General features: G+C 40.2%; 1 protein-coding gene across 1 annotated transcript in view; it reads right to left on the bottom strand.

Moving 5' to 3' along the window:
* Slc9a9 (solute carrier family 9 member A9) overlaps nt 1-21,135 on the bottom strand; it is a 537,647-nt gene that overhangs the window by 402,450 nt on the left and 114,062 nt on the right. The window lies entirely within an intron of this gene.

Genomic DNA, 21,135 nt, shown 5'->3' with positions numbered 1-21,135 from the left:
CCACTGGCTCTCAGTTCACTACAATCTCTGAACCAAATATCACCAATCATTCACCCAGCAAAAGGTAACAGGGCATTTTATGGTTTATTTCAATAGAAACAAGATAAATCTCAAGGATTTAAAAAATAATCTGTCAAACGTGGCACTGCAAATCATGCCTACAAATACAGTGGCTGTGTTGACATCTGTAAATGGATTATTTTTCAGTTTTCCTTGTTTGGTCTGTTGGGGGTGTCTGTCTGCAGAGGGTTCAAGTTTCAAATCTGTCATCTCAGGAGAAAGATACTGGCCACTGGCAGGGCACAGCCACCCATCCGCTTTATAATAGACAAATCTCCGTTCTGGGTGTCAGGGCACTTCCACCCTCATAGAGAAGCCCTGTTAGGTCGGAGCATGTGCAATGTCGACGAGCAATGCAAATGCTGACATGGTCACTCATGTGGTTTTACAAGAAACGCTGCTCTGGTTTTGAAGATTTCCTATGTATGAAATGCAAATCCTCTGTTTGCGTCATCCTCTGGCACCCTGTAGTCTTTATATTATTTATTTATTTATTTGGCTGATTGATTTTGCTAAAACCTAGTAGAGAAAAGACAGAGATTGGAGAACTGAACTGCAGTGTAATCTAAGGTCTGTAAGAGCTTAGAAACTACAGACCATCAAACCAACAGAGGGATGTTTAAATACATTCACTTAAAAGTTAATTTTTTTTAAAAAATGGTTCTGAGGTTGGAGGCTTTGGTTAAAGATCAGATATGAGAAATTATACTTTCAACAATAATACAGATATTTCAAATTGTAAGAGAAATATATCCATCTATTTCAGACAGAATTACATCTAAATACAGGCAGTAGTACACACTGGCTATAGGATTTTATGCTCTTACTAAAACTTTTGAATTTTTAATATCTTTAGTCATATGATAGGGTAACAATAATGTGCACGGAGCTTTTTAACAATTAATGAAATAATAAACACATGGTGTTGGGCACATAGTAAGTTCTCAATGATGTCATTATTATTACTAGCAATGATCAAAATAGCACTTAGCATTTATTTACAGTTTCTACTTTGCATTGTCTTAATTTATTCAATTCACACTTTGATCCCATAAGGCGGGTATTACTATTTTCATTTACATATAAGAACAGTGAACACAGTAATTAAGTGACTCATGTGAGTGACACAGTAAACTGTGAATCCCAGATTTGAATCGAGGTCTGGCGCACAGCCTGGTCAGGTTTAACCTCCACATCATATTGCCTAGAAGAATGGGTCTCTATTTAGCATGATACCTGACGTCCTATACTATAGTCCAACCACCCCCTAAGGTGTTGCCCTGGGCAGGAATGAGGTCTGCCAAAGAATCAGAAATAATACTACCCTTTGAGGGCGCTAGTGAGCCCATCTATGGTGGGCTAGAGATGGAGACCCCACGCTGCGGAGTGTGGTGTCCAGCACAGGACACGGAATCTCATTCAGGCTGCAGGTGGTAAGCATCTGTGAGCAAATGTGCCAGCAGGACAAGACTGTGGCGAGGTGAAGATGCAAGTTCAAGGGGCCTTGTTCTTGGCAGGTCGTCTGTGCTTGACCCGGGAGGCCACTTGAGGGGTGTGCCAAGTGTGCCATCTCTTGACAGGCCCAGGATAGTTTCGTCCAGCTGATTTATTTGTTCAATAGATATTTATTGTTTAACCCCTAGTAAGTGGCAGGCTCTCTATTAAGTGCTTAAAATATATTAGTTAACAGAATAAAGATGCATGAGAACACGCAGTTAACAGGATGGAAAATAATAAAAATCAGAGAAGTTCAAATTCCATTTGCTCTCCAAGTCACTCCCTGGATTGAAATCTGCCAGTCTGAATGACACTCGGACATTCGGGACTTGGACATTCCAGACAGTCATGACATTGCCACAGAAGGACTCCTCGTTTCACCCTTCAGCATCTTGTGGGGTCAGCCCAACCTCATCATGATCCGTTCTCATTTGAACTGCATTTCAAATATGGAGCAGTAGAGCTGTGGCTCAGCAGTAAAGTGCTCACCTAGCATGTGTGAGGTGCTGGGTTCGATCCTCAGCACCACATAAAAGTAAATAAATAAAATAAAGGTATTGTGTCCAACTACAACTAAAAATTTAAAAAAAAATGGAGCATTAACAGGCTCTGGAATCAGTGTCAACTTTATGATCTGTGACTATATTTCTGAAATTCTGTATCTATTAGTTAATTTTACAGGTTAAAAATCCAAGGGATAGTAGAGGATAGGAAAGGTAGCAGAATACAACAGTTACTAATAGAGCATTATGTAAAAATGTGGATGTGTAACCGATGTGATTCTGCAATCTGTATTTGGGGTAAAAGTGGGAGTTCATAACCAACTTGAATCTAATGTATGAAATATGATATGTCAAGAGCTTTGTAATGTTTTGAACAACCAATAAAAAAAAATCCAAGGCTCAAATTAAAATGATTGCTCCATGTTGTGTAGAAGCCATTAAATTGGATAATATAAAAATATATGTATTCATGGTACGTAGGCTTAGCAACAAGGAAGCCAGAAACCTCATACACTATTGCTGTAAATTAAAATGCTAATATTTTAAATATTCAATAACTTATTGGTTTCCTGTGGATTAATATTAATAAATTAATCAAATAGGTACCAAAAGGTGTATAAATAGATTATTAACAGATCACAAATATTTATTGTAGTAAACAATTCAAGACAAATTGCAGAATATACACATGATGGGACTGAATATGCAACTATTAAAACTATCTGTAAGAATATTATTGGTCACGGCAAAGTCAATTATTTTTAAATTAATAAAATTTTGTAAATTTGACTATACTTAGGTATTCATTTATGAAACAAAAAACTAGAAACACATAATCCATTATTAATGATAATTGCAATTACATAAGTGGGATTAAATGTGACCCTCTTCTTGTTAGCTTCATTGCATTTCCCCAGTTCTCTTAAAATAATAGCCATAATAAAAACAATGTACATTATAAGCATCATTATGAACACAGTAGACCTTTGATCCTCATGATATAATATACAACAGACATCATTTTATCCTCATAATCCTCTGAGTTACATATTGTAATTATTCCTTTTTACAAGCGAGAAAATTTTAGGAATCAGAGAGGTTAAGTAACCAGCCCATAGTCACAGAATCAGCTATGGCAGATCTCAACTTGAATATAGTCCGATGGACACAAAAGTCTATACATGTTTTAAATATTATAATATTTACACAAATTATTTGGACACATTAATGGGTTTTGCTGTGACACTTTCATACATGTATATACCATGCTTAGATTGTGTCCACCTTCCTTTCTACCCTTTCTGTCTTTCCCTCTCTTCTTTCTTCTCTTCAGCGCCTTTCCACTTCCCAAATAGTTTCTCTTCTACTTTCAGGTCTTTTATTTATTTATTTATTTATTTACTTTTTATATACTTGAGAAGATATACAATACTTATCTTTCCATGTCTGGCTTATTTTTTCTTAAAATGATGTCCATTTTCCTGCAGATGAAAATTTCATTCTTCTTTAAGGCTGAATAATATACCCCACTGTACATATATGTCATATTTCCTTTATCCATTCATCTACTGATAGATTTCCAGATTGATTCCATATCTAGAATACCGTGAATAGTGGCACAATAAACATGGACATGCAGGTTTCCCTTTTGTATGCTAACTTCATTTCTTTGAGTAAATATCCAGGAGTGGTATAGCTGCATCATAGGGTATTTCTGATTTTAGTTTTTTGAGAAAGCTCTATACTGTTTTCCACAGTGGCTATATTAATTTACACCCCCACAATAACATAGAAGTATTGCTTTTTTCCATATGCTAGCCAGAATTTGTTATTTTTCATTTTTTTGTTGCTTTTATTTATTTGTTTTTTCACATTAGCCATTCTGACTGGGGTGAAATGGAATCTCAGTGTAGTTTTGATTTGGCATTCTCCTGATGGCTAAAGATATTGAGCATTTTTTTTCATATGTTTATTGGCCATTTGTATTTCTTTTGAGGACTGTCTGTGCAAATCATTTGCCCGTTTTTTGATTGTATTACTTGTTCTTTTTTTGTTAAGCTTTTTGTGTTCTTTACATATGAATACTAATCAACTCTAAGATGAAAAAAATGTAAAGATTTCCTCCTATTCTGTAGATTGGCCCTTCCCTTCATCGTTTTCTTTGCTGTGCAGAAGCTGTTTGATTTTATGTAATCCCATTTGTCAATTCTTGCTTCTGTTTCCTAGGCTCTTGAAGGCCTATTCAGGAAATCACTGCCTGTGCCAATCTCTTGAAGTGTTTCCCTGATGTTTTCTTCTAGTACTTTCAAAGTTTTATGCTTGACATTAAGGTCTTTGATACATTTTGAGCTGATTTTGGTGCAGGGTGAGAGATGGGGGTCTAGTTTCAATCTTCTACATGTGGATATCCAGTTTTTCCAGCACCATGCGTTGACAAGGCTGTCTTTTTTTCCAAAGTGTTTTTGGCGAATCACTTGGCTGGAGATGAGTGGGTTTATTTCTGGATCCTCTATTCTATCCCATTGGTCTAAATGCTTTTTTTTAATGCCAATATCAGAGTTTATTTTTTTTAAAAAAGCTCTATAGTATATTTTGAAATCAGGTATTGTGATGCCTGCCACATTGTTCTTTTTGCTCAAGATTGCTTTGGTTACTTGAGGTCTTTTATGTTTCCATACGAATATTTGGATTGCTTTTTCTGGTTCTGCAAAGAATGTCACTGGTGTTTTAATGGGGATTGCCATGAACCGTAGACAACTTTCAATAGTATAGACATTTTTACAATAGCCATTCTCCTAATCCATGAACATGGGAGCTCATTCCATCTTCTAGTATCTTCCTTTTCTTTGTTCAGTGTTTTGTGGTTTTCATTGTAGGGTTTTTTCACCTTCTTGAATAAGTTTTTTCCATGTCTACCTTACATACTTAACTACCAATTCTATAATGCTTTTGAAATTAGAAGAAACAGATGTATGGGTGTAAACATGCACACATACACACATCTCGTTTGCTTTTAAAAAGACAAATGTCTTGTTTACTACAAATTAATTCCTGGACCTAAAGTAACTATTATGCTAGTTGCTTCCTTCAGAGAGACCAAAATATAACAACAAAGCAAACACACACACACACACACACACACACACAACAAAACCTGTCTAGTGTGGGCTCATTATGGTCATTGTTATTGTAAATAATCTACCAATGGTCATTAACACTGCTAATTATAATAAGTTGAAAATTACTGTGCACCTACTATGTGTCATGCATTCTTATCAATAGAGCTATTGTCATTATTGCTACATAATTATTGATAAAAACCAATTAATTATAAATACATTAACTGAGAGGCTAAAAAGTGAACCCATGGGGCTAGGGATGTGGCTCAAGTGGTAGGGCACTCGCCTGGCATGCGTGGGACGCTGGGTTCGATCCTCAGCACCACATATAAATAAAATAAAGATGTTGTGTCCACTGAAAACTAAAAAATAAATATTAAGAAATTCTCTCTCTCTTTAAAAAAAAGTGAACCCATGTATATATATACACACACACACACACACACACACATATACCATATGTATATGTATATATATTTGTACTGTAAATTTAACTCAGAGGTGCTTTGCCATTGTGCTGTACCCCTAGCCCATTTTTAAAATTTTATTTTTACTTTTTAAAAAAATTTTGAGACAGGGTCTGGCTAAGCTGCTTAGGACCTTGCTAAGTTGCAGAGGCTGACTTGGAACTTGTAATCCTTGTGCCTCAGCTTCACGAGTTGCTGGGATTGCAGGTATGCAGTACCACACCCAGAATGGTATATTCTGTGAGCACTACACAGAAAGTATTTTGTATGGCTCAGGATACAGGACTGATGTAGTCTGACGGGGACAGGAAATCCAGTAAAATCCAGTGCATGATATTCCCTGAAGATTGCAAACCTGAGTGAGCTGACCTCCAGAGGTCCATCTGAGGTTGGTGACAGCCTAGGTTACAGTGTGCAGCAGCAGAGCTGCCTATTAAGCAAAATTTGCTACCATTGATTTCAACTTAGTGTCATTACACTAAATGGAAAACCCAGGTAGTGCTATTCTTTAAAAAGCAGAGTACTGGTGCTAGGGTGGATTCAAAAATGGAAATCCATGACCTGACCTCAAACAGTTGAGTATCACAGATGCCTGTCACATGACTGACTTCAGTAGAAGGGACTAGGTAAAAGGAATTTGCAGAAATGCTCAACACACCCAATTTACTAAGTGTTTATAATGCATGCACTGATTTTAAATTTCATGTGTTTGTTTCACACTATTAAACTCCACACCTAAAGGCACACTGTGAAAATGTTTCAAAACAAAAAGTTCGAGGAAGTTCAAATTATTTTGATGAGTTTAGAATGTCATCTGAATGTCAGTATTTTTATAAAGAAATCCTCTTCCTCCCCAAACTCCTCCTGTTCCTCCTTTTCTTTCTTTAAATATGGCCTTCACCAAATTATGGCTATATCACCAGCAAAGGCAGTTTTTTGAATTGTTATGAACAAGCAAGGGGAATTGTTGGGAATCTGAAGACAAAACTGCATGGACCAGTCCTGTAAACCATCAGAAGAGCCACACCCTGCCCCCTGCAAGCCTGTGAAATAGACCACTGCATGGAATTTGGTGGGAGAACCCAGGACCTGAGGGCGCTACAGTCAATATGAGAGTTATGATGTGCTCGCAGATGTCTGATCTACAAATATGTATCCTATTTATTAGCTCACAGGTTGTGGATAGTGTCAGACCCACACTTTCTTTTTTTTCTGGGGCATATATTCAAGAATAATATCTCCCTGGGAACTCATAAATCCTTAGCTCTGGATTGATTCACATTGGGAGGGTCCTCTCCCCAAATTCATGCATTTTCTGTGATTTCTCTTCAAGACAGTTCCTACCTCTGGCTTTCTGAGGGCCTAAAGGCAGCTACAATGTTCCTTCAAGATTAGAAGACTGCAGACAAAAGGTCACGATGAAATACCCTGTTGTTTGACCTTGGGTGGGTCCCAGCCTCCAGCACCTTGAGACACTTGAAAGGGAGTTAGGCCAGCCCACCTCTCACATGTCTGATGCCTGGTTTCCTGCCACTGGTCACCTTCCTGGGCCTCCTTGCCAGACTTCACTCATCCCTGTATTTCTGTGCCAGTTCCTGCTGCTACAGCAACCCACGTAGATGCCTGCAGGGGATCAAGCCTCCCTTCTGTGAAGTGCTCCAAGGTTCTTGGAGGAAATATGATATAAATCCCAAGCATGAATATGGAGTGGGCATAAATTGCAAGGTTGAGATGCAGTGGGAGGTAGAGATTGGCTCAAAGATGAACTCCACTTAGGCGAGAACCTGACCAGGCATCCTGATTTTGTGTTTCTCATACCCACTGTGCAGGAGCAAGCTGGCTCCTTCATGGATGAAGGGGATCACTTCCTGACTCTGCATCTGCCACCAAGCCCACTTGCCCACTGCTCTCTGACCTACCTAAGCACACAGGAGAAGACCAAGAGGAATCATGAAGCAGTTAGGCCAGCTACACTCACTAAGGGCACCACGTACCCCAAATAGCAACCTCCCTTGCAGAGCTGGTCAGCTTGCACCATATCATGGGATGTATGGACCCTATAGGACTCGAGTGATCCCAGAGATTCATGCTGTATCCTTGGGTGTTCCACTTCTCTTTCCAGAGACCATGATATCATGCTCCCTGGATAGAACCAATGATCTCTTGCTGCCATCCTTCTCTCAACTTGTATCCCCAGAATCCATTCTCTGATCCTGTTGACTAAACCCTTGTCTTTATTTTATTCAGATCCTAAATTTCACTCACACATTTCTTGTGTGCCTATCTTACCTGACTAATTGGAAGAGAGCCAATATGTTTGGCCTGCCATGTCCTCCTCTGCTCCAATCTCAATCCGTGTTCACATAACCCAGCCTTGCCAGATGGTAAGGGGTTAAGGAGCTCATGGTTCAGGAAGAAGGATGAATGATGTGCACAAAAACTACTAAGTGAAAATGACAAGCTTAGGAAGAAAGTTGAAGCTTAGTGCTGATGGATTGAGAGGAGGAAGGGTCACCATGGTTAGAGGAAAGATGGTATTGGATTTGAGTCTGTCCTGCAGATCAGATTAAATCAGACATGAGTTGTGGGAAGAGGCAGAGGAACAGGGGTATCATTACAGTTAAAGGCAGCAAAAGCCACCCAAATGAGTGGTAATGTGTAGAAAGTAGATGGCAAAAGTTGGGTGATTCATTTCGATAGATGTGTCCACTGTGTACCATTACATGGTCTAATTCATTGGTTCTCAAATTTTGCTGCATATTAGAATTGACTAGTAGGCTTCAAAAATCTTGACGTCCAGGCTACACCCCACAGAAAGTATGGCAAAATCTCCATAACAGGGGCTCAGGCACCAGTATTCTTTAAATGCAGCTAGGGTTCAAAGCAAGTGTTCTAAATCACCACTTCTTATATTCTAATATCCAGCCCAAACACCTGGGAATCTGGAAGTCTGGAGCAGGGCCTGACATTCTGCATCCCTTCTAAGGTCTCAGATGGTGTCCTTGCTGCTGATCTCACACCACACTTTGAGTAAATAAGGATGTGATTAGGTAAGCAAATAGCTCAGCCATTTGTATGCCCTGGTGGAAGTCTTAAAAGGCAGCACTTTGAATTCACAAATGGTGCTTGCCTGAGACTCAATTAAAACCAATCCACATATACATAATAAGCACTCAATAGCCACAGCTTGATGACTTGGTCTTCATGCTGATCTGGGATGACAGAAAATTATTGAATAGCATTATTATTGAGTAGCATGTGAAGAATCAAGGTGCTGTGACTGTGACTCCAATTTGGAGCTGCTCATAGAAAAGGAGTAAGGGAGAGGGTGAAAGAAGTCACCCATTTATACGTAAAATTGAACAGACCTCTGTTGTCCCTTTGATCTGCAGCTGTACAAAGACTTGTATCCTAGGTGCAGAGACCACACTGCTCCCTGTCAGGGAAACAGATGGAGGAATGCTTCGGTTTCATCACCTCTGTTGCCGGTCACTGGGAAATCCTACCGAGTTTTTAAAAAGTGGCAAAAAGAATTTTCAAGATTTTTCTTTTAAATATTAAAAAAAATCCTAGCAGAAACTTTATGTTTCTTTTTTTAAAGGAAATAGTGTTGATTAGTAAAACAATACAGTAGGGTTTTTTTGTTTGTTTGTTTTTTTTGCTTTGGGCTGAATTACATTAGCTCAGAAGGTCTGATTTGCAGTAGGAATGTGTGTGTGTATGTGTGTGTGTTTGTGTGTGTGTGTATGTGTGGGTGGGTGTGTGTTGATGAAAACATACATACATATACATGGATACACAGATATGTACATATAATCTTTCATATAACCAGTGAGGATGCTAGTCAAAATGTCTCAAAGAATGAAGTTCCCTAAGGCAAGTGCAGGAAGGAGATCCCACTGTCCTATACATGCACACCTGGCCCTTAGCCATGGCTTTTCATCTTTAAAAACACACAAAAGACTGCTGCCTCGTTTATTCTCATCCTTCCCAGGAGGCAGATAAAATCAAGGTCAGTGTTCTTTCTTAGATGAAGTAACTACACAAGGCACTCAGGGGCCCATCCACACCCACAGCCTGTTCTCTGCCATTTTCCCTAAGTAAAAAGCCATCACACTATTGGGGTCCAGTTGTTGAGATCAGGGGGACAAAACAACTTAGGAATGATTCACTCCGACATCCCTTTTTCTAAAAATATAGAAATCAAGACTGAACCAGGTAATGACTTGGCCAGAGCCACACTGAACCCCGATGGTAGCAGAACCAATGCTAGTTTGCTCCTTGGAGAGTTCACCTCCACTGGCAAAGGGAAGGCTTTCTGCTGCCCGAATTTCAGCAAAGGGAATAAAACCTGTGATTTGAATGTAACTTGACTAATATATTACTCGTGAAGAATTTTCCATCTCTTTTCATATTCCCCAAAGCATATTTATGTTCTCCAGCTGTACCATTTGGAACCCTGAAACCAACTGCTGTTTGCAATGAATGCAAATAACAAGAAAATGCTACTCTATGGATTTTCCCCAATCCGATCAATTTTTCAGCAAGTATAGCAAGCTCATAAATAATGTAGATGTTTTAAACATATTTAGTTTAAATTAAGATGTTATACTATTTACCACTTGATTGATGGCCTTAAAATATATTGTCATTATTAGTGACAAGATATAATGAACAATTTATCTTGTGAATGGTGAAAATCAAACATCAATTCCTTGCCTCAACTCATTTCCAACTACATCAATATATTTTTGAAACCTTTTACATCTAGAATGGAGAGCTTCAAATGACCTGTTTTGCTTGTGATGCATGTAATACAACTAGTTACTTGAAATTCCTCTGAGGGAGTAAAGTGATCTTCTTTTGTAATATTTCAATTCACTTTTCAGAGCAGACAGATTGTTCTCGTAGGCTTCTCTTCTAACAATAGAGGTTACCCACTAATCAAATAGAGAAGGAATGACTAAATGCTTTAGAGAACAAAAGCACAATAAAACCTTTAGTCTTATATAGAAGTTATTCTCTTATATATCCTGAGCTTTGAGATCACCACTGCTCCCTACTTACCTGGCAATATAAGTATCTGTTAAATAAGGAAATGTGGTTTGCTAAAATTCTTTTATTTTCTTTTCTTGACTATACTAGAGATTCAACCCAGGGGTATTTAACTATAGAGTCTCATCCCCAGTCCTTTCTATTTCTATTTTTATTTTTTAAATTTTGAGACAGGGTCTTACTGAGTTGTTTAAGGACTAAATTATTGATGGTGGCCTTGAACTTGTGATCCTCCTGTGTCAGCCTCTTGAGCAGCTGGGATAACAGGCATGCACCACACCTGGCTAAACTTTGTTATTCTTAAGTGTCCCTGACATAACATTAACTGACCAGACTAGAGCTAGACTTGGCATGAGCCAGTACTAACTGAACTATGGGAATATTTCCAACGTCCATCCAGTAATATGGTTTATACCACAGACTGTTGATACAATTTACTTTTCATTTATGCCCCTCTCCCCAGTCACTAACCCTCATCAACTTGACATAAAGACTGGATTTCCACTCCTAATCATGGACTGGAACATATGCAGCTCTCTCTATGGCTCCACCTGATCTGAGTTGATTGGGCTTTGAATTCAGCTTTAAGACAGAACCTGGTGACAAGAACCATCTGCAGATGAAGGCTAAGAATAAATGGAACAATAGTTAGTAATTTGATTTCTTAATTCCATTTTCTGAAGAACAAAACATCTGGCATTATCAAGCTCGATTTGATCTTCAAGGATGCAATACATAAAGAATTAGTGCTTTTCCTTTATAACAAGAAGGTTTAAGAGGAAAAGAATCAAGTTTACCTATTAAGTTATATAATGCATTTTTAATAGAGTGCCTAGTATATTCCCAAAACCCTGGGCAGATGTTGGACAAAAAATTAAAGAAAGAAAGAAAGACAATGGGTGATATACTGGGGTAACAGAGGAATAAACAGGAAGTCAAGTCTAATGGGTATCTGACAATAGATAATGTTGCTCTTTGACCATAAGCAAGTTACTTATCTCCTCTTCTCCTGTTTCCTTTTCTATAAGATGATCCTAATAATAGTCCCCCTTTCTGTGTTCACCAAGAACTACTGCTGAATGACTTCAAGGTATTTTTTTAAATTCTTTCAGTTGTTGTTGTTGTTGGGAAGCACAAAAGACCACTAAGCACTGACCACCTCCTTCAAAGAACCTATGAATTGAGAAAGGCTCTCATTTGGAAGCTGCCAAGAGAAGTGTTTGATAAGCAGCTTTTAACACAGAAACATGTTTTCATCTGATTCCACCACGGAAAGTTGCCAAGACCTTTCTGGGAAGAGATAAGTCATTTTAAGATGACTGGCTCTTCATAATGGATCTTGACAGTGTGCTTGGTTTTGTTGCTGGCCTGTATCAATGTGACCACCTTTCTCAACACCAGCACATCCAGTCTCAGGTCCTCTTGAAGGAAGTGGGAAGGGACCCAAGCAGAAGATGGCACAGGCAAGCTTGCCAGAAAGTCACAAATAGCTTCATGGGTTTAGTCATCCACATAGTGGAAAGCATGTGTTGTTTCCAACTAACAACACAGAATATCCACGGCCCGGTGAAATGATTAGAGAAGATACCAAGAGGCAGATCTAAGACAGAAGAAGGGCTTGGCTGGTGAGGAAGAGACCTGGATTGGCAGAAGCCTACTGAGCAGACCTTGGGGCATGTTAATCCCACCATATTCAATACTGATCAGATCTCAGATAACACAGCTTCCTATTCTAAACACCCCACTTAGAAAATGCCTCCTAACATGTTGAGGGGTCAGAAACATGTTAGGCGAACAACATGTTTCTAGGGTTGCATTTGCCCTGTGGGAGAAAGCCAGGAAGGAACATGGCCCCAGAGTTTGGAACTGGAAGGTGGTCACAAGAAAGTGAGAAAAGGGATGTTAACAGGTGTTGCTCCGAAAATCCAGGAAAGAAAAATAAGGGGCAGATATTCCAAAGAGTCTGGTCAGCTTATTGAACAAAGGCCCAAAGAATGCAGTAGAAATGGATTACTGCAGGAGTAGTGAGCTTCCTCTCCTAGAGGAACTTAAATTTCTCTGAAGTATCTGGTAAAATGGATGCTGGCTTATTGCATAAAAAAGATACAGGTGTAGGGCTGGGGATGTGGCTCAAGTGGTAGCACGCTTGCCTGGTATGCGTGCGGCCCGGGTTCGATTCTCAGCACCACATACAAACAAAGATGTTGTGTCCGCTGAAAACAAAAAATTAATATTAAAAATTCTCTCTCGAAAGGATGGGAGAGGAGGGGAGGAGTAGGGAGGATAGGAAGGGCAGCAGAATAGACAATATGATTGATGTATGTACATTCCATGTATGTATTATATATCAAAATGTATTCTACTGTCATGTATGACTAAAAAAATAAATAAAAATTTTTAAAAAAATTCTCTCTCTCTTTCTTTAAAAAAAAAGATACAGGTGCATTTGAGGGAACAAATTTGGGGATGGAACTAAATGACTCTTAAGGTGATTTCAAACTCTGAATTTTGATGGTTTTATAAAAAGCTAAAGTTAAAAAAAGGCAAAGAATTGAGAGAGAAAGATGAGAAATTTTGTAATTAACAACATTTGCTAGTATTGAGTTACTGATCAGAGCAAAAGTAAAAACAAGTCTGATAGGACCCAAATCAGTCAGGGGATATTGATTTTATGAACTGGAGTTCTTTTTCCTAATTTGACAGTAGCTTCTTCAGTTTGGGATTAGAATGAGAACAGATGAAGTTACCCTTGCCTATGTCGAATACGTCAATCTCCCCAGCAGGTTGGAGGTGGAATTCACAAAACTCACTTAACTCCCCAAGATTGGGGAATTATGTGGCTTGCTCTCCCAGCTGGCCCCAAATGGGATGTTCAGCAGGCTCGCCCAACACATTTAACACTGAGGCTTTTTCTTGTGTCCAGGAGAACTTGCTTTAGTCATGATGTCCCACTATTGCTATCCCTGGCAAACAGAGCTACTCCTTATGATTTTTCTTTACTCTGCTTTTAAAGAGTCTTCAAACATTATTTTCTTGAGGAAACCATTCTGGACTTGTTATAAAGAGATCTGCTTAATAAAAGCTTTTTTAATTTTTTTTTTTAAATTTGTTCTGATACATGACAGAAGAATGCATTTCAATTCATTATATACAAATGGAGCACAACTTTTCATTTCTCTGGTTGTTCACTATGCACAGTCATTCCATTCATGCAATCATACATATGCCTAGGATAATGATATTAATAAAAGCTTTTATAACACTTATACTTCTCACCCTAGGATTAAATAATTGATTATCTTTTCTCTTTCTTTCCTGGCAGGATGAGGGCAGAGACAGGCTGTCTTAGCCATTTCCAGATCATGTACACATAGGTGCTCTGTAGCTATTTACCAAATTATGGGGATGGTAAAGTGAAGAGAAGGGAGAAATGGAAGGGCAAGTCAAAGCAGGAATGAGAGAGTCCTGGAGAGACAAGACCATCATACATCAAGGATTCCCATACTGCAAAGCTAAGAAGTGAAGGCAGCATAGTGTCTTCTCATTGCCATAGAGAAGCCAGAGGAGGTAGGTTATTAAAAATTTTGGTAAGATATATTTCCCAATGAGATTATTTTCAAAAAACATATCTTCAATTAGATACATTTTCAAAATGTGAGTTTTATTTTTTAAGATGTCATTTTCTATCCTACAGCACACCAGGCTATCACACTTCAGCACAACTTGGCTGGATTTGACAGAACTGTTACCTTGAGCTATTTTCAAGAGAGAAATGATGCTTTTTCTTCAAATGTTTGTATTTTCTAGGAAAACATCACATACAATTGGCCCTCTGTATCCATGGATTCCTTAGAGTCAAGCAATTAGGGATGGAAAAATAGAAGAAAAAGATCAGATCTATACTAAAGATGTACATACTTTTTTTTTTCCTTGTCAATATTTCCTAAAAAATACAACAACTATTTACATAGCATTTACATATTAAGTATTATAAGTAACCTAGGGATGTTTAAAGCCTTTGGGATGATGTGTTAAGGTTATAAGCAGACAGTATGTCATTTTATATAAAGACTTTGGGCATCTGTGGAGTTTCATATTCAAGACAGGGGGAGGATCCTGGAACCCATCATCCACGGATTCCCAAGGGATGACACACTTAACTTCTGATTATTGGTTCACATGGAAGACGAGATTAATTGCAGGTCTCATCCTAGATTCCTGGGAGTGGAGAAGAGTGGGCACTGTTGGCCTGGGAGACAAGGCAGGACTTGGGCAAGTTCACAAGGCTGTAGGCACCAAGAGGAAGCAGGACACTCAGAAAGAGAAGCATACTAAGGAAGCACTCCGACACCGGTAGGAAAGCAGTGTGGACGGGGGAGCCTTTTAAACCACCATGGACAAAGGACTGAGGCAGAACAAAATAAAACAAGCCAAAAAAGCAAGCAAGAGCATGACCAAAGGGGAGGCGCGGCATGTGGAGGTACTGCCCAAAGGAATGTGTTGCAGGCACAGGGGCAGAAAGGAGGGAACTCCAGAGAGAAAGCAGAAGCAACTGCTAAAGCCTTCCACTTGGCTCTTTTGCTGGTGTTTGGAGGTCTATGAGAGGAGCAGCTCTGTGTTCACTGACCACAGATGGTGAGACCAGGGATGGGCAAAGGAGGAAGGGCCCGAAGTGATGCATGTAAATGAACCACAACCTGCTGCTGCTAAACAATGAATAAACAGCTCCTAGAGCTGATAGAGTCTCCGGTGGTGCTGCCCAGGGAGGGTGAGTCATGGCAGAGGCCCCCTTGGAACACCAGGGATGTCTTTGTTCATTCTGGTGTCAATGCTTCTCAAACTCTGATAGCCTACAGACTATGTTTCTCTAGTGGGGCCTGAGATTCTAAATCCCAAGTGACACCAATGCTGCTAGCCACAGAACCACACTTGAAGTAGCAAGGGCCTAAACTATGCATAGGGTCACCATTTCCTAATGCATGGTGCCACCTGAGGGTGGCATCTTTCACTCCTCACCTTCCACAGAGGTTGTAAAGCTGGTAGTTGAGTATTTTTAAAACTGTCAGAATTAGTGGCTAACAGTAAAAAAGCTATCCGTAAAAATATAAACTATGGGGCAGTGTGGAGCCACTGTTCCCTCATGGAAACCGTCCATTAGAGCTGAGTGGAGGCTGCCTCCTGTAGACGGGGGTACTTTCCACATGCACCATGATCTGAAGCACTCTCACGTTGATCTTCAGTGTTCACATCCTCGGTCTAGTTCCTTCCTGCATTTGTATTTGTGAATTCTGATATATTATTTTAAACCAAGATGCACCCCATTTGTTGGAAGAATGTTTTGCTTCCAGTAAAGTCTCCAATTTGGAGAGCTACCTCTCCGGGAGTAAGAATAGAAGCAAGTTCACAAAGAACACAGTTTCTGTTGCAGGGCGACCCTGTCCATTTGCAGATAAGAATGTCATGTCCACCTTTAGGATAAGGGGGCCAAAAGTGGATAGCTGTATACACAGTAGCGTGGTCAGTAGACCTACACATCAAAAGGTGGACATGACATTCTCAGAGTGGCCCAAATCGAGCAGCTGACCCTGTTCAATGATAATGGGTGAAGGAATCCAGGCAGTGATTTAAAAGTTGAAACCACAGAAGATGAAAATCAAACAGGTCATGGAGAATTGAATGGGAGGGGAAAGAGTGAATGAAGCTAGGGAGAAAGGAAGAAGATAGTGCATCTCACCCAAGACAGTGCTTAGGAACTGGGCAAATTTGGGAGCCTCTGACTTGAAAATGTTAGCAATAAAAGCAACAGAGAGAACACACAGAACATCATCATCACAGCGATCATCCCTTCCTCCTCCCTGCAATCCTGGGATGTGCTAGCCCGCCTACTGGTTTGATTTGCAGTGTTTACTTACATTTTTCTATTCCTCTTACATATTTCTCTCCCCCACATGTGTGATTTTGAGAAGAAACTCAGGGGAAAATGTTTTCCTTGCATAATTCTTTCATGCTTTTGTTGATACAGTATCTGTAACACCAACAGAGTCCTCACAGAGAGAACATTCCTGCCTTTGTTATGGAATTGAAAGATCTGAATTAAAGTGCAGGCAGTAATGTGCCAGCGAGACTCCCCAGCACCTCTCATCTGGAGAGGAAACCTCTGGGGCCTCTGCCCACTTACAAGAGGGCAGTTACCCTTTAAGCCCCTTGTAGCGCCCTCTACAGGTTACCTGGGCCCAGTTCTCCAGCAATTCACCTGGATCGCCAACACAGGTGCACTCAGGTATTGAAAATGGCCCTTTCCTTCCTCCTTTGATCAAAACTTATCAATCATGAGTTCCATTCCTCCATGACCCTGGTTTCCGAGTTTCCAGGTGACTATTGAATATAATATTCATCTTGCAGTCATAAACTCTGAGTTCAACTCTAAGCCCTGCTACTTTGTAGCTGTCTAACCTAAGAAAACTTAGCCTCTCAGAACATCAGTCTCTTCCTTGGCACACTGAGGATAACAATATCAACCTGGATGGCTGTTATGCTTACTGCACAGTAGGCATCTCAGAGAATGGAGGTTGACTTCTTAAAGAGAGAAACGAGACATTAATTTCTTAACATTTCTGTCAGTTCTCATTTGCATTCTTAAGGGATTTAGCATACACTTCACTGAGAAGCTCTAGATATAAGTCTCGAATTTTCCTTGAGCACACAGGTCTTAGAAGCCAGTTGTGTGACTCACCATCATTTAGACTACTAGCTCTTTGGGACAGGACTTGTAACTCCTCAAGTTACCTCCATTTCCAGGGCAAGAAAGCCAAAGCCTGTGTGAGAAGGGGATGTTGCAATAGCCCGTGGCACTGTATGCACAGGGATGATGTCTGATAATAAAATAAATTGTTCATTACAGATGAAGTCATGCAACCATGACATATTCTTTAGCTCTCCAGTAGGGGCTTTCACAGATGGAGGAATTAGTTTAAAAGATAAGAGTTCTGGGGGACTGGAGTTGTAGCTCCGTGGTAGAGCACTTGCTTTGCAAGTGTGAGGCACTGGGTTCCATCCTAGCACCACATAAAAACAAATAAAGGCATTGAGACCATATACAACTAAAAAAAAAAAAAAAGAGTTTTTGATCTTTAGTTTTTAGTCACTTTGCCCTGATTAATCTAATCATCATTTTATTTGAGTATCTGCTTGTTTTTCCTATGTGGGAGATGGTGAGATTCTTAACAAAGATGTAGGAAATGGTGGTTGGAAAGATACCAAAGTCCATATTTTTACTTAAAACAAGTCCATATTTTACTTGAAACAGTTCATTTTTTTTTTTACCTACAAACAAAATATGTGCATGATATTCCTTGTTGAACAACATGTAGGGCTAATAAAATCATAGTCCCCTTTATGGGCGCATCCCCAATAACCCAAAGACCTCCTGCTGTGTTCCACCACCTTCTAATAGCACATTGTGGGGACCAAGCATTTGACCCTTGGGCCTCTGGGAGCCCTTTAAGATCCAAACTACAGCATCACCCTTCATCCTTCACTCAGAGATCCACATGGCAGATTGAACCCAGGCCTCGTACATGATTCTTCCTCCTGAAAAATTGCTCCTACTATTGAGTAGATGCCCAATAATTATTCCATTCCATAACTCATCTACCTTTGCCTTCATACTTAACTATAATTCCTAAACCTAATAGCTGGTAGAATTTTTAAAAGGCTTGCAAATGAATGTTTTATGCCAAACCTAATTGATATTTGTAAACATTCTGATAACATGTAATGTGTAAATATTTACATAATAATATATTGGTAGGTGGATAAAGAGGCGGATCATGTTAGCTCTAATACACCATATATTATATGAGTTGTATGATATAATATGATATATTGATACCATATGAGATGTAAATATGGGTGTATGGATGGATGGAGAGTCTCATGGCCTCTTTTGCTGGTATCATGAGGCAAGTGTTCTAAGAGTTGCATGTAGCTTTGGAAATGACCAATAATTTGGAAAAGAAAAACAGATTTACTTAGGCTCAGGGCTTTGCTTCTCTGTTCTTTTCCTGGCACTCAAAGTCCGCACTAGCACTGCGAGGCGGGGCCACCCGAGGAGGATGGAGTAGCTGCCAGCGCCTCTGGCCTTGCTTGCTGAGAAAGGAACAAATGAGCAGGTGCAGTTTTATTATTTTTTTTAATTCAACCCAGACATACAGAGGTGTCAGGAAACAGAGCTCCCTGCCAACATGAGCCTCTTTAAAAAGTCCCCTGGGCCTACGGCTGTCTTGATACACCTTGTTGATGGCAAAGAGCCAGCATCTCTTCCCTCTCCACCTCTGCTGCTTCCAACAGTCTCCCTTATCACCCCCACCTCCACCTGCCCCTAAGACACACACAGACTTCAACAAGGGAGTGGGCAGAGCCCTGGAAAGTGACTTCATGTCCAGTCTCTTCTAGGTGCAGTTCAGGAAGGCAAAGGGATAGGTAGGCGAAAGTCTTGGCTCTACAGGATCAGGAAGGACTAACGTTGTAATATTTTAAAGCTTTAGCCCATGTGTAGTTCACTCCCTAAGCCTTTTCCTTAACCATATCTCACTTAAAAGAACGATATCCAGATGTAAATTTTGTACTCCATAACCTCTTAAATACCCTTTATTTTTATTTATTTACTTATTTATTTTGGGTACTGGGGACTGAACTCAGGGGCACCCACTGAGCCACATCCCCAGCCCTATTTGGTTTGTATTTTATTTAGAGACAGGGTCTCACTGAGTTGCTTAGCACCTTGCTTTTGCTGAGGCTGGCTTTGAACTTGCCTCAGCCTCCCGATCTGCTGGGATTACAGGCATACACCACCATGACCAGTCTCTCTTAAATATCTGTTATTGTTATTATTTTTGTACCAGGGATTGAACCAAGGGGCATTTAACCACTGAGCCATATCACCAGCCTATCTATTTATCTATCTATTTTTTAATTCAACACAGACATACAGAGGTGTCAGGAAATAGGGATGGAGAGAGAGAGAGAGAGAGAGAGAGAGAGAGAGAGAGAGAGAGAGAGAAACAGGGGCTCACTAAGTTGCTGAGATTGGCTTTAAACTTACGATCCTCCTGCCTCTGCCTCCAGAGCCACTGGGATTACAGGTGTGCACTTTGGTGCCCAGATTTAAATACCTTTTAAAGCATCCCTCTTATGTCTCCTGTACTCCCACACCAGGTCCTGACAGAGTACATGAGTGAGATGTACACAGGGGCCTAGTGAGAACCCCTCAGGTGGGCAGGCAGAGCAGCCTGCTGGGAACTTCCATGTCCTAATCCTTTCTCTGCCAAGGTCAAAAGAAACACTTTTTTAATGCATTGTTTCTGAAAACCTGGTGGTGGCTGGGCAGGTGCAGTGCAGCCTTCAGTGTGGAGGAAGATGAAAGACGCATGGAGGGCAAGATGGAAATGGTCTCTAGTAATCTGCATTCCAGGTCTAGGGAGTGGCGTTTACTGCATAGGGTTGTGGAGGTGGGGAAGTCCCTTCAGCCAGTTTCCCCAGCTACCTTCCAGCAGTCAGGGCTGTAGAGACTCCCAGGACAGCCTTGGATGCAAGTGAAACACAGGAGCAAGAATGATGGTGGTGGTGGTGTGGGGGTGAGGTGGGGAGGGTGTAAGGCTCAGCAGGAGCTGATGGTGGTGTGGAGAAATGAGAGAGGACAGTGAGAAAATAGACACACAGTCTGTTGTGGTTTGGATATGTGGTGTCCCCTAAAATCTCATGTGTGAGACAGTGCAAGAACATTCTGAGATGTGATAATCAGGTTATGTGAATTGTAACCTAAGTGGATTAATCCACAGATCTGGATTAACTGGATGGTAACTGCAGGCAGGTAGAGTGTGACTGGAGGAGGTAGACACTGTGGGCATGCTTTGGGGGTTTGTATTCTGACCCTGATGAGAGGAGCTCTCTCTCTCTCTCTCTCTCTCTCTCTCTCTCTCTCTGCTTCCTGATACCATGTCTTCCTCCTCTAAATTATTCTTGTCAGGTCTTTTGGTCACAGAGACAAAAAGCTGACTAAAACACAGAGCTCACAGCAAGCAGGGAAATTGAGGAGCCCTTTCTGAGGTGAACTTTGAAGACCAGCCCAGTGAAACATGATTATTATTTTTAACAGAAGGTTTATTTTATATTTCAGCAGCCTGACTAATGTGCAAAACAAAAGTATTATTTTAAAGACAGCCTTTAAGAAATCTTTTTAAAGCCAAAACAATTCTTCCCAAGTGAATGAGGGGTGGCAGTACCATGTTAAGTGTTAGAAAATTTGATAGATGGGAGAGGGGGTTGTTCAAGTGCAATTTTTGGCAGGTCTAAAACCTGGTGACACTCCCCTTCCTCCTGAATCCAGCAATTCTTCTGGCAGATTAAACTGAGTCATTGTCACCAATACAAATG

This window comes from Marmota flaviventris, chromosome 8 (assembly GCF_047511675.1).
Source record: "Marmota flaviventris isolate mMarFla1 chromosome 8, mMarFla1.hap1, whole genome shotgun sequence".
NCBI lineage: Eukaryota > Metazoa > Chordata > Mammalia > Rodentia > Sciuridae > Marmota > Marmota flaviventris.
This window is presented reverse-complemented; position numbering and strand designations above follow the sequence as displayed.